Genomic DNA, 12,313 nt, shown 5'->3' with positions numbered 1-12,313 from the left:
TGAACAATTATGGATTGGAGGTTTGTAGCATTGTACAGGAGGCAGTGACCAAAATCATCCTCAAGAAAAAGAAATGAAAGAAAGCCAAATGGTTGTCTGAGGAGATCTTAAAATAACTGCTAAAAGAAGAGAAGCAAAAGGCAAAAGAGAAAGAGATATATCATTGAATGCAGAGTTCCAAAGAATACCAAGGAGAGATAAGAAAGACTTAAGTGAAAAATGCAAAGAAATAGAGGAACACGATAGAATGGGAAAGAAGATATCTCTTCAAGAAAATTAGAAATACCAAGGGAGCATTTCATGCAAAGATGGGCACAAAAAATGACAGAAAAGGTAAGGACCTATCAGAAGCAGAAGAGATTAAGAAGAGATGGCAAGAATACACAGAACTGTACAAAAAAAGTTCTTAATGCCCGGATAACCATGATGGTGTGATGACTCACCTAGAGCCAGACACCCTGGAGTTCACACTCCAGCCCAGTCAAGTGGGCTGTAGGAACCATGACTATGAACAAAGCTAGTGAAGGTAAAGGAATTTCAACTGAGCTATTTTGAATCCTAAAAGATGATGCTGTGAAAGTGCTGCACTCAATATGCCAGCAAATTTGGAAAACAACAGAGGCCACAGGGCTGGAAAGGTCAGTTTTCACTCCAATCCCAAAGAAGGGCAATGCCAAAGAGTGCTCAAACTACTACACAATTGTGCTCATTTCACATGCTAGCAAAATCCTCCAAGCTAGGCTTCAATGGTACCTGAACCAAGAACTTTCAGATGTAGAGTTGGATCTAGAAAAGGCAGAAGAACCAGATATCAAATTTCTGACATCCACTGGATCATTGAAAAAACAAGACAATTCCAGAAAAACATCTACTTCTGTTTCATTGACTACCCTAAAGCCTTTGACTGTGTGGATCACAACAAACTATGGAAAATTCTTCAAGAGATGAGAATACCAGACCACCTTACCTGCCTCCTGAGAAACTTGTAAAGTAAAGCAATGCTCAAAATTCTCCAAGCCAGGCTTCAACAATATGTGAAACTTGAACTTCCAGATGTTCAAGCTGGTTTTAGAAAAAGCAGAGGAACCAGAGATCAAATTGCCAACATCTGCTGGATCATCAAAAAAGCAAGAGAGCTCCAGAAAAACATCTACTTCTGTTTCATTGACTACCCTAAAGCCTTTGACTGTGTGGATCACAACAAACTATGGAAAATTCTTCAAGAGATGAGAATACCAGACCACCTTACCTGCCTCCTGAGAAACTTGTAAAGTAAAGCAATGCTCAAAATTCTCCAAGCCAGGCTTCAACAATATGTGAAACTTGAACTTCCAGATGTTCAAGCTGGTTTTAGAAAAAGCAGAGGAACCAGAGATCAAATTGCCAACATCTGCTGGATCATCAAAAAAGCAAGAGAGCTCCAGAAAAACATCTACTTCTGTTTCATTGACTACCCTAAAGCCTTTGACTGTGTGGATCACAATAAACTGTGGAAAATTCTGAAAGAGATGGGCATACCAGACCACCTGATCTGCCTCTTGAGAAACCTATATGCAGGTCAGGAAGCAACAGTTAGAACTATACATGGAACAACAGACTGGTTCCAGATAGGAAAAGGAGTACATCAAGGCTGTATATTGTCACCTGCTTATTTAACTTATATGCAGAGTACATCATGAAGAAAGCTGGGCTGGAGGAAGCACAAGCTGAAATCAAGATTGCTGGGAGAATTATCAATAACCTCAGATATGCAGAAGACACCACCCTTATGGCAGAAAGTGAAGAAGAAGTAAAGAGCCTCTTGATGAAAGTGAAAGAGGAGAGTAAAAAGTTGGCTTAATGCTCAACTTTCAGAAAACTAACATCATGGCATCCGGTCCCATCACTTCATGGCAAATAGATGGGGAAACAGTAGCTGACTTTATTTTTCTGGGCTCCAAAATCACTGCAGATGGTGAATGCAGCCATGCAATTAAAAGACACTTACTCCTTGGAAGGAAAGTTATGACCAACATGGATAGCATATTTAAAAGCAGAGACATTACTTTGCCAACAAGGGTCTGTCTAGTCAAGGCTATGGTTTTTCCGGTGGTCATGTATGGATGTGAGAGTTGGACTGTGAAGAAAGTTGAGTGCTGAAGAATTGATGCTTTTGAACTGTGTTGTTGGAGAAGACTCTTGAGAGTCCCTTGGGCTGCACGGAGATCCAACCAGTCCATTCTAAAGGAGATCACTCCTGGGTGTTCATTGGAGGGACTGATGTTGAAGCTGAAACTACAATACTTTGGCCACCTGATGCGAAGAGCTGATTCATTGGAAAAGACCCTGATGCTGGGAAAGATAGAGGGACGGAGGAGAAGGGGACGACAGAGGATGAGATGGTTGGATGGCATCACCGACACAATGGACACAGGTTTGGGTGGACTCCGGGAGTTGGTGATGGACAGGGAGGCCTGGTGTGCTACGGTTCATGGGGTTGCAAAGAGTCGGACACGACTGAGCGACTGAAGTGAACTAAACTGAATATCAGAAAATGCAAAAGAACTAAAGAACCTCTTAATGTAGGTGAAAGAAGAGAGTGAAAAAGCTGGCTTTAAACTCAACGTTCAAAACACTAAGATCATGGCATCCAGTCCCATCACTTCATGGCAAATTGATAAGGAAAAATAATGGAAACAGTGACAGACTTTGTTTTCTTGGACTCCAAAAGTCACTGTGGATCGTGACTACAGCCATGAAATTAAAAGACACTTGGTCCTTGGAAGGAAAGCTATGACAAGCTTCAGTTCAGTTCAGTCGCTCAGTCGTGTCCGATTCTTTGCGACCCCATGAATCACAGCACGCCAGGCCTCCCTGTCCATCACCAACTCCCGGAGTTCACTCATACTCATTTCCATTGAGTCGGTGATGCCATCCAGCCATCTCATTCTCTGTCATCCCCGTCTCCTCCTACCCCCAATCCCTCCTAGCATCAGACTCTTTTCCAGTGAGTCAACTCGTCACATGAGGTGGCCAAAGTATTGGAGTTTCAGCTTTAGCATCAGTCCTTCCAATGAACACCCAGGAGTGATCTCCTTTAGAATGGACTGGTTGGATCTCCTTGCAGTCCAAGGGACTCTCAAGAGTCTTCTCCAGCACCACAGTTCAAAAGCATCAATTCTTCAGCGATCAGCTTTCTTCACAGTCCAATTCTCACATCCATACATGACCACGGGAAAAACCATAGCCTTGACTAGACGGACGTTTGTTGGCAAAGTAATATCTCTGCTTTTTAATATGCTATCTAGGCTGGTCATAACTTTCCTTCCAAGGAGTAAGCGTCTTTTAATTTCATGGCTACAATCAGCATCTGCAGTGATTTTGGAGCCCCAAAAAAGTCTGACACTATTTCCACTGTTTTTCCATCTATATCCCATGAAGTGATGGGACCAGATGCCATGATCTTTGTTTTCTGAATGTTGAGCTTCAAGCCAACCTTTTCACTCTCCTCTTTCACTTTCATCAAGAGGCCTTTGAGTTCCTCTTCACTTTCTGCCATAAGGGTGGTGTCATCCGCATATCTGAGGTTATTGATATTTCTCCCGGCAATCTTGATTCCAGCTTCTGCTTCTTTCAGCCCAACATTCCTCATGATGTACTCTGCATATAAGTTAAATAAGCAGGGTGACAATATACAACCTTGACACACTCCTTTCCCTATTTGGAACCAGTCTGTTGTTCCATGTCCATTTCTAACTGTTGCTTCCTGACCTGCATACAGGTTTCTCAAGAGGCAGGTCAGGTGGTCTGGGATTCCCATCTTTTTCAGAATTTTCCACAGTTTATTGTGATCCACACAGTCAAAGGCTTTGGCATAGTCAATGAAGCAGAAATAGATGTTTTCCTGGAACTCTCTTGCTTTCTCCATGATCCAGCGGATGTTGGCAATTTGATCTCTGGTTCCTCTGCCTTTTCCAAAACCTGCTTGAACATCTGGAAGTTCATGGTTCACATATTGCTGAAGCCTGGCTTGGACAATTTTGAGCATGATTTTACTAGCGTGTGAGATGAGTGCAATTGTGCGGTAGTTTGAGCATTCTTTGGCATTGCCTTTCTTTGGGATTGGAATGAAGACTGACCTTTTCCAGTCCTGTGGCCATTGCTGAGTTTTCCAAATTTGCTGGCATATTGAGTGCAGCACTTTCACAGCATCATCTTTCAGGATTTGAAATAGCTCAATTGGAATTCCATCACCTCCACTAGCTTTGTTCGTAGTGATGCTCTCTAAGGCCCACTTGACTTCACATTCCAAGATGTCTGGTTCCAGGTGAGTGATCACACCATCGTGATTATCTTCATTGTGAAGATCTTTTCTGTACAGTTCTTCTGTGTATTCTTGCCACCTCTTCTTAATATCTTCGGCTTCTGTTAGGTCTATACCATTTCTGTCCTTTATCGAGCCCATCTTTGCATGAAATGTTCCCTTGATATCTCTAATTTTCTTGAAAAGATCTCTTGTTTTTCCTATTCTGTTGTTTTCCTCTATTTCTTTGCGTTGATCACTGAGGAAGGCTTTCTTATCTCTCCTTGCTATTCTTTGGAACTCTGCATTCAGATGCTTATCTTTCCTTTTCTCCTTTGCTTTTCGCTTCTCTTCTTTTCACAGCTATTTGTAAGGCCTCCCCAGACAGCTATTTTGCTTTTTTGCATTTCTTTTCCATGGGGATGGTCTTGGTCCCTGTGTCCTGTACAATGTCACGCACTTCTGTCCAGATTTCATCAGGCATTCTATCTATCAGATCTAGTCCCTTAAATCTATTTCTCACTTCCACTGTATAATTATAAGGGATTTGATTTAGGTCATATCTGAATGGTCTAGTGGTTTTCCCTACTTTCTTCAATTTAAGTCTGAATTTGGCAATAAGGAGTTCATGATCTGAGCCACAATCAGCTCCTGGTCTTGTTTTTGCTAACTGTATAGAGCTTCTCCATCTCTGGCTGCAGAGAATATAATCAATCTGATTTGACAAGTTTAGACAACATATTAAAAAGTGAAGACATCACTTTGCAGATAAAAGTACATACAGGCAAGGTTTTTCCAGTAGTCATGTACAGATGTGAGCATTGGACCATAAAGAAGGCTGAGCATTGAAGAACTGATGCTTTCAAATTGTGGTGGTGGAAAAGGTTCTTGGGAGTCCCTTATAAAACCAGTCATTTCTAAGGGAAATCAGGAAAACCCTGAAAATTCATTGGAAGAACTGATGTTAAAGCTCCAATACTTTGGCCACCTGATGTGAAGAGCCGCTTATTGGAAAAGAGCATGATGCTGGGAAAAATTGAAGGTAGGAGGAGAAGGGGATGACAAAGAATGAGATGGTTGGATGGCATCACCAACTCAATGGACATGAGTTTGAGCAAACTCCCAGAGACAGTGAAGGATAGAGAAGCTTGGTGTGCTGTAGTTCATGGGGTCACAAAGAGTTGGATACAATTAAGGAACTGAACAACAACAGGGAAGTATATGGGGCTTCCCAGGTGGCTCAGTGGTAAGGAATCTCCCTGTCAATTCAGGAGACGCTGGTTTGATCTCTGGGTCGGCAAGACCCTCTGGAGGAGGAAATGGCAACCCACTCCAGTATTCTTTCCTGGGAAATCCCATGGACAGAGGAGCCCTGGGCTATAGTCCATGGAGTTGCAAAGAGTTAGATATGACTGAAGGACTGGACAACAACAGGCAAGTATATGGGGCTTCTCAGGTGGCTCAGTAGTAAAGAATCTGCCTGCCAATTCAGGAGACGCTGGTTCAATCCCTGGGTTGGAAAGACATCCTGGAGGAGGAAATGGCAACCCACTCCAGTATTCTTTCTTGGAATATCCCATGGACAGAGGAGCCTGGCAGGTTACAGTCCATAGGGCACAAAGAGTCAGACACAACTGAGCACACATGCACACACGCACAGGGTAGTATAGTCAATATCTTGTAATGTATAATGGGACAAAAATCTGAAAAATTATATTTGTATAACTGAATCACTTTGCTGTATACCTGAAAATAACACAATATTTTAAATAAGCTATACTTCAGTAAAAAATTAAATTTTTTAAGGCATGTTTTATGGCATAGAATATGATCTACACTGGAGAATATTTCACGTGCACGTGAAAAGAATGTGTATTTTGCTGTTAGCAGGTAACATTATGGGCTGACTTGTGTTCTGCTAAAATTCATATGTTTAAGCCATACCCCCAATGTGTCTGTATTTGGAGACAGAAATTTTAAGGAGATAACTAATGTTAAATCAGGCCATAAGGATGGGGCCCTGATTTGATAGGGTGGTAAACCCATAAGAAGAGGGAAGATACATTATAACGCTCTCTTTCTCTCCATGTGTGCACAGAAGAAAAGCCATGTGGGGACACAATGAGAAGGTGGCCATATACAAGCCAGGGAGAGAGGTTTCACTAGAAACCCCAATTTTCTGGAACCTTGATCTTAGACTTCTTCCCTCCAGAACTGTGAGAAAATTAACATATGTTATTTAAGCCACCAAATCTGTGGTATCTTATTATGGCAATCCAAGCAAACTAATACAGCTGGAATGTTCTATAGATGTCTGCTAATTCCTGTTACTGTATAATGTTGTTCAAGTCTTCTGTTTCCTTGTTGATCTTCTACCTTGTTATACATTATTGAAAATGGAGTATTGACATTTCCAATGATTATTGTTGAATTTTCTCTTTCATTCTCTAAGTTCTGTTTCATATATTTTAGGACTCTCTTGTCCCGATATAGATATATATCCAATTTAACTGTTACCAGTCAAAAATCTTAAAGCCATCCTTGACTCTGCTCTTTCTGCCACATTCCACAGTAAATCCACCAGCATATCTTGACTTCTTTAACATGAATATACATCCAGAATCAGACTACATTTTACCATCTCCACTGCTACCAAGAGTACTGGAGTGAGTTGCCACTTCCTCCTCCAGGGGATCTTCCCAACCCAGGGATTGAAACTGCATCTCCTGTGTTGACAGGCAGATTCTTCTCTACTGCGCTACCTGGGAAACCCATGATATATATACATCAGTACATAAACGTAAAGGATTGGGAGTAGATAAGAATACATAGAGTATGAGTATCAACAGAAGAAAAAAGGATTCCAAGAACTGAGTTCTATGCAGTACAACATTTAGCTTAAAAAGCTAAGTGTCTTAGGCCATTCAGGCTGCTATTGACAAAGAACCACAGACTCAGTTGCTTATAAACAACAGAAATTCATTCCTTGCAGTTCTGGAGGCTGAAAGTCCCAGATCAGAGTGCCAACAGAGTTGGGTGAGGGTCCTATCCCAGATTACAGATTTCTTGTTATAGCCTCACATGGCGGAAGAGGCTAGAAAGTCCTTTTACTAATCCCATTCACAAGGGTTCCACCTTCATGGCACAGTCACCTCATAAAGGCCCCTAATTAAAATGTGAATTTTAATATGAATTTTGGGGGAACACAAGCATTCAGACCATAGCAAGAAGGAAAAAGACAGAGAAGGATCATACAATATGGTAAGAGGAGAATCAAGAGTATTGTCCCAAGGCCAAATGAAATTGAGTGATTATTTATATCAAGTAAATCAAGTACAATAAGTACTGGGAAATGGGGATTGGATTTGGTTACATGGAAGTCATTGGTGACTCGTACAAGGTGTGCTTCAGTGAACTGACAAAAATAAAAAGCTTAATTAATGTGGTTTGAAAGAGAGAATGTGGAATTAGTGAGTCTGTTTTTGGTAGTTTATGTCATTTTCTTGCAGATTTTTGTAAATGGAAGCAAGAGATGCTGTCCTTCTTCTGAGCTTCCATGGGGCCCTAGAAATTTCTCTATCATTGAAATTTCTCTAACAGCTCAATGAACTGTTAACATGTCTGTCTCATAGAGAGTCAACTGAGAAAAGTAGACAATCTTAGTCATGGGGCCATCATCTCAAATATACAAATATAAGCCAGAGAGCCAACTGTCTACATGGAGGAACACCAAGCCCCATTTAAGGACCTCAGGAGGTGCTTTGGACAGATATGATGTCAGAATTTAGTATTAAAGGAAGAGTAATAGTTTACCAGGCAAAGTAGAATGAAGGCAAAGGCATACCAAACAGTAAAGAGCCATGACCCAAGGAACAAATGTATGAAACAGAGTAGTGTATTTGAGAGACCTTCACGTAGTACTTTGAGGCTGAAGAAGCAGAGACAGTTTTCTAGAGGACCCTGCAGAACTGTTAACATTTGGGGGCTGATTACTCTGCATGATCCTTTATAGGTATTATCTCATTTAACCTTACAACAAATCTGTGAGGAAAGCACTACTATTAAACTTGTCCTCATTATACAGATGAAGCAATTACAGTGAAAAGGAATAACATATCCTTCCTAAAGTAATATAGCTAGGGAATGGTACAGCTGGTTTGGCCTGAATCTCTTACACCTTTTAACTACCATGATAACCTAATTTGCACACTGTGTGAAGGTACAGTACAGAGCTGCTGTTAAGTCAATTCAGTCATGTCCGACTCTGTGTGACCCCATAGACGGAAGCCCATCAGGCTCCCCCGTCCCTGGGATTCTCCAGGCAAGAACACTGGAGTGGGTTGCCATTTCCTTCTCCAATGTGTGAAAATGAAAAGTGAAAGTGAATTCGCTCAGTCGTGTCCAACCCTTAGCGACCCCATGGACTGAAGCCCACCAGGCTCCTCCATCCATGGGATTTTCCAGGCAAGAGTACTGGAGTGGCTTGCCATTGCCTTCTCCATATTAAAAGTTACATAATGATTATTGTTACAGAGAAAAAGCAGAATAACGGAATGGGAAGGGATTCTCTTATATTATAGTTGGAGAGATTAGGGAATGCCTCTTCAAGGAGGTAACTTGTGAGAGGCCTGAAGGACAAGAGCAAAGTTCAGTTCAGTCGCTCAGTCATGTTTAATTCTTTGCAACCCCATGGACCACAGCACACCACGCCTCCCTATCCATCACCAATTCTCAGAGTTTACTCAAACTCTTGTCCACTGAGGAGAAGGCAATGGCAACCCACTCCAGTACTCTTGCCTGGAAAACCCCATGGACGGAGGAGCCTGGTGGGCTTCAGTCCATGGGGTCACCCAGAGTCAGACATGACTGAAGCGACTTAGCAGCAGCAGCAGCAGCATGTCCATTGAGTTGGTGATGCCATCCAACCATCTCATCCTCTGTCATCCCCTTCTCCTCCCACCTTCAATCCTTCCCAGCATCGGGGTCTTTTCCAATGAGTCAGTTCTTTGCATCAGGTGGGCAAAGAATTGGAATTTCAGCTTCAACATCAGTCTTTCCAATGAATATTCAGGACTGATCTCCTTTAGAATGGACTGGTTGGATCTCCTTGCAGTCCAAGGGACTCTCAAGAGTCTTCTCCAGCACCACAGTTCAAAAGCATCAATTCTTCAGCGCTCAACTTTATAGTTCAACTCTCACATCCGTACATGACCACTGGAAAAACCATAGCTTTGACTAGACGGACCTTTGTTGGCAAAGTAATGTCTCTGCTTTTTATTTTTATTTATTTTATTTGTGTGTGTGTGTTTTAAAAAACAATACTGTTTTATTACTAACAGGAGTGGCCTGCCTGGGTAGGTGGGTGTGCTGGGCTCAGGGTATGTGGGGGCTGTGAAGAGCAGATAACTGAGTGGCTAGAAAGAAAGGGAGTGGGTCTGGAGGCCAGGCCCAAAGGCTCCTCCAGTTTACTTCTGGCAAGAGGCAGACTTAACAAAGGATTCATGGCAAGCAATGGCCAGGCCACCAATAAGATTATGAAATTCTTGGAAATCTAGTTGCCCATCAGAGTTGAGGTCCAATTTCTTCATCATGCAGTCAAGGACACCAGGGTCCTTCTGGTTCTTGTGAAGGCACCCAGCTCTGTATTCATGAAGATTAGGAACTCGGTCTTGGAGAGTTTGCTGTTGTTACCATACCTTCCAGCATGCTTTTGGAAAACAGCAATCAGAGACTCGATGCATCATTCAGTCTCCATAGGGCTGGATACTTTTGCCATGTCGGAGAGGAGTGAGGTGCCTCTCAGCTTTTTAATAAGCTGTCTAGATTGGTCATAACTTTTCTTCCAAGAAGCAAGCATCTTTTAATTTCATGGCTGTGATTAAAAGACAAGAGCAAAAGAACTATGCAAATATTGAAGGAGAAAGTTATAGGCAGAAGGAACAGCAAGTGGGGATGTGCTTGGTTTAGCTGAAAACAAGAAGTCTGGTATGAGTAAAGCCAAGTGAGAATAGAAGGAGTGGTAAGAATTAGTCTCCTAGTAGTCAGGGACCAGATCACGCAGGAGGCTTTTTTCCTCTATGTGATGAGAAAGCATTGGAAGACTGATGACAGGAGTGACACAATGGGATTTGCATCTATAAAGAATCACTCTGGCTGTTGTGAGAATTGACTAGTAGAGCCAAAAGTGGAAGCTAGGAGATCATTGCAGAGGCTGTTTCATAGTCCAGGGGAGAGACGGTGGTTGCCTGGACCCAGGAATGAGCAGTAGAGCTGGTGAGATGGTATGTGGGGAGCATTAGGAAGAGAGATGGGGAGAACATTGTATCTTAAGAGGTTTAATTCTTCTCCCCAAATTTATGAGGTAGATACTATAATACTTATCACTTTGATAAGTGAACTGAGATATACAGAGTGGCAAAGCCAGGATTCAAAGCTACCTGGCACCAAAGCCTATTCTTTCCACTATAGTTAACTGACTCTAAATCTAGAACAGATACATTGGAAAAGAAGCCAGCATTGGCTCAAAGTTTAAATAAATAAACCAACATAAAATTGGCATTCATTTCAATTACTCTCTAGGAAATATTAAATATTATAAATTTTAATTTTTATTAAATATTAATATAAAAAGAGGTTAGTAGCACTTTTATCAATTAGGAAATATATCAAAGAAGTAAAACTAATGGGTTGATTAAATTTCCTAAATACTTATAAACTTTGAAAAGAAAAATATTAAGAAAAATAAAATTTATTCCAGATTACCAAAACCTTGCAAAGATTTTACATGATATGTTTTCCAGGAGGGAGATAGATTTTAGAAGAGAATCAGTAAATTCAATATTATTTTTAGGCTTATAAAACACCATTAAAGTGTTTTTCAAATGTTGATATTGTAATAAAACCTTAAAAAAAAAGAAAATCCATACAAAGCAAAAAATACTCCCCTCAAAAAAAGAATTCTCAAAAAAACTGTTTCAAAAATGGAACCTAAACATTTACCGTGAAGAAACTAGCAAAAGATCATCTATAATTATGTAAAGGATATTCATCATAGGACTTCTGTAATGGCAACATCAAGAAAGCAAACTAAACGTTCATAAATACATTTTTATGTGTACTTCCACATTTGTCGTTGTTTAGTCACTGTGTCTGACTCTGTTACCCCATGGATTGTAGCCTGCCAGACTCCTCTGTCCATGGGATTTCCCTGGCAAGAACACTGGAGTGGGTTGCCATTTCCTTCTTCAGTACTTCCCCATAATGGAATGTTATGCAGCCATAGGAAATTATATATTCAAATATATATTGAAAGCTATGGAAAGTGTTTGTGGTATGAGATTAGTTTTTAAAAGGTATAAAATTGAGTATAAATTAAGATCTGTATTTTGTGAAGATATGAATAAAAACAGAATAGTGAGGGGGTGGAAGAGAGAATGAGAATAGAAAGAAATGCATTGAAAGGAAGCAGATTCTGTGGGTGTTAAGCATCTTTTTGTATTTTTTTATTCATAAATATCTATTATAAGCATAATAATAAAAATACAAATTCATAAATACATTTAAATAATATAGTGAAGGCAATGCTAGGAGTGAAGTTTTTGCACTTCTAGCAGGCAATGAGCTCACTCTAATGCAGAGTCATCCAGGTGTGAACCAAGTCTGCAATCATTCCCACTATCTGGCAGTAGCAGAAGCCCACATGGGAGGTGCCTGCGCTTGAGCCACCGTCTATTTAGTGAGGAGCCATGATGGTCTCCCAAAGACAGCCCTGCTCTCCTCCCTCCAGTTTAGGCTGTCTTGTAACCCAAGTCATTTGGCACAACCCACAAGTTTACAAGCCTGCTTAGGGTGCGCTCGCTCTCCCTGGTGGCTCAGATGATAAAAGAATTGGCCTGCAATTCAGGAGACCTGAGTTTGATCTGAGTTGGGAAAACCTCCTGGAGAAGACAATGGCAACCCACTCCAGTATTCTTCCCTGGAGAATTCCATGGACAGAGGACACTGGTGGGCTACAATACATTGGGTCACAAA

The 12,313-nt window shown here is 41.1% G+C and overlaps 1 long non-coding RNA gene and 1 pseudogene across 1 annotated transcript in view; both read right to left on the bottom strand.

The window, feature by feature from the left end:
- LOC129541191 (uncharacterized) overlaps positions 1-12,313 on the bottom strand; it is a 122,088-nt gene that overhangs the window by 65,220 nt on the left and 44,555 nt on the right. The window lies entirely within an intron of this gene.
- LOC148778127 (protein S100-A11 pseudogene) lies at positions 9,716-10,058 on the bottom strand (annotated as a pseudogene).

The sequence above is a fragment of the Moschus berezovskii genome, chromosome 4 (assembly GCF_049115385.1).
Source record: "Moschus berezovskii isolate FMDL1 chromosome 4, NW_MosBer_1.0, whole genome shotgun sequence".
Taxonomy (NCBI): domain Eukaryota; kingdom Metazoa; phylum Chordata; class Mammalia; order Artiodactyla; family Moschidae; genus Moschus; species Moschus berezovskii.
Note: the sequence above shows the minus strand (reverse complement) of the source record. Positions and strands in the feature narration are given on the sequence as shown.